The sequence below is a fragment of the Pteropus vampyrus genome, unplaced genomic scaffold (assembly GCF_000151845.1).
Source record: "Pteropus vampyrus isolate Shadow unplaced genomic scaffold, Pvam_2.0 Scaffold1004, whole genome shotgun sequence".
Taxonomy (NCBI): domain Eukaryota; kingdom Metazoa; phylum Chordata; class Mammalia; order Chiroptera; family Pteropodidae; genus Pteropus; species Pteropus vampyrus.
The window spans coordinates 10,555-13,080 of record NW_011889785.1 but is presented as its reverse complement, the minus strand read 5'-3'; positions in this window follow the sequence as shown (position 1 = coordinate 13,080).

Genomic DNA, 2,526 nt, shown 5'->3' with positions numbered 1-2,526 from the left:
ACCCTCAAAGTGGAGAACTGGAGGGAGACATCTCTCCAAATGTGTATCTTAGTCCCTCTCTGCTCTCTTTTAGGGGCGTGGTCTTGTACAGAAATGCTAGCCCGATAAGTGGAACCTCGCTTCAGAGCCTTATCTCAAGGCAGTTTCTAACTCTGTGATACAATGCTAAAAAAATGAGCTGAGAAACCCCCATGCCCACTTGCTCTGATTAGCTCTATGTGTCTGTGGGTTTCATACTAGAGTTTAATTTTTATTTTTTCACTTAACAAATGAACTATGAGGAAATTAATACTATTAATCCCATTATAAATAATGAGAATAGATTTAATAGATTTTATTTTTAGTTTTTTATTATTTTTATTTAAAAAATTTTTATTATAGTGACATTGGTTAACAAAATCTAGTAAGTTTCAGGTGTACAGTTTAATAGGTGGTTAACATTGTGTGTTAGCAGCCTACAGTTAGATTTCTTTCTGTCACCACATATTTGACACCATCTACCTCTCCCTTCCCCGCTATACCCTACTTATTGGTAACCACTAGTCTATGGTCCATGTCCACGAGTCTCTGTTTGTCCTGTTTGTTTGTTGCTTCTAGGTTAATATCCTACATATGTGATATCATGTGGTTTTCAACTTATTCTGTCTGGCTTATTTCACTTAGCATGATTATCTCAAGGTCCATCCATGTCACAAATGGTAGTATTTCATCTCTTCTTATGGCTGAGTATATATGTACCACAGCTTCTTTATCCAATCGTCTGTTGTAGGACACTTTGGATGCTTCCATATCCTGGCCACCATGAACAATGCTGCTATGAACATCGGTGTGCAAATATCTTTTTGAATATGGGTTTTTGAGTCTTTGGGGGTAAATATCCAGTAGAGGAATTGCTGGATCATATGGTAGATCAATTCTTAGTTTTTTGAGGAACCTCCATATTGTTTTCCATAGTGGCTGTATGAATTTGCAGTCCTACCAGAAGTGTATGAAGTTTCTTTTTCTCCACATCCTCTCTAACACTTGCTATTACTTGTCTTGTTGATAATAGCTATTCTAACAGGTGTGAGATGGTACCTCATTATGGTTTGATTTGCATTTCCCTAATAACTAGCGATGTTGAGCATCTTTTCATATGTTTGTTGACCATTTGTAGGTCTTCTTGGGAGAAGTGTCTGTTCAGGTCCTCTGCCCCTTTTTTGATTGGATCATTTGTTTTTTTGTTGTTATTGAGTTGTATGAGTTCTTTGTATATTTTGGATATTAGGCCCTAATCGGAGGCATTGCTTGCAAATATATTTTCCCATCTGGATGGTTTTCTCTTTATCTTGTTGATGGTTTCTTTTGCTGAGCAGAAGCTTTTTAGTTTGTTGTAGTCCCATTCATTTATTTTTGCTTTTACTTCTCTCGCCTTTGAGGTCAAATTCATAAAACCACTTTACGTCCGAGGTCCATGAGTTTAGTTCCTATGTTTTCTTCTATGCATTTTATTGTTTCAGGTCTTATATTCAGGTCTTTAATCCATCTTGAGTTAATTTTGGTTTGTGGTGATAGACAACAGTCTAGTTTCATTCTTGTGCAGGTGGCTTTCCAATTTTTCCAGCACCATTTATTGAAGAGTCTTTCCTTTCTCCACTGTATGTTTTTGGCTTTTTTGTTGAAATTGTTTGGCCAAATAAATATGTGTTTACTTCTGGACTCTTGATTCTATTCCACTGGTCCATGTGTCTGTTTTGCTGCCAATACCATGCTGTTTTGATTACTGTCGCTTTGTAGTATAATTTGAAGTCAGGGTAGAGTGATGCCTCCAGCCTTATTCTTTTTTCTCAGGATGGTTTTGGCAGTTCAGGGTCTTTTTGCTTCCATACAAATCTGATGACGTCTTGTTCGATTTCTTTAAAAAATGCCAATGGGATTTTGATGGGGATTGCATCAAATCTTTATAATGCTTTCGGTAATATGGTCATTTTAACTATGTTGATTCTTCCAATCCAAGAACACAGAATATCTTTCCATTTCTTTGTATCTTTGATTTCTTTTAATAAGGTCTTGTAGTTTTCATTATCTAAGTCCTTCATGTTTTGTTAAATTTATTCCTAGATATTTTATTCTTTTTGTTGCAATTGCAGAAGGAATTATTTTTTCCACTTCTTTTTCTGACACTTTGTTATTAGAGTATAGGAATGCTATAGATTTTTGAATGTTGATTTTGTATCCAGAGAATTTATTGTATTTGCTTATTGTTTCTAGTAGTGTTCTTGTGGAGTCTTTAGGATTTTCTATTTAGAGAATCATGTTATCTGCAAATAGTGACAGTTTGACTTCTTCATTTCCTATTTGAATACCTTTTATATCTTTTTCTTGCCTGATCACACTTGCTAGAACCTTCAATGTTATATTGAATAAGAGTGGTGATAGTGGACAGCCTTGCTTTGTTCCTGACCTTAGAGGGAAGGTTTTTAATTTTTCACCATTAAGTATAATGTTGACTGAGGGTTTGTCATACATGGTTTTTATTAGGTGAAG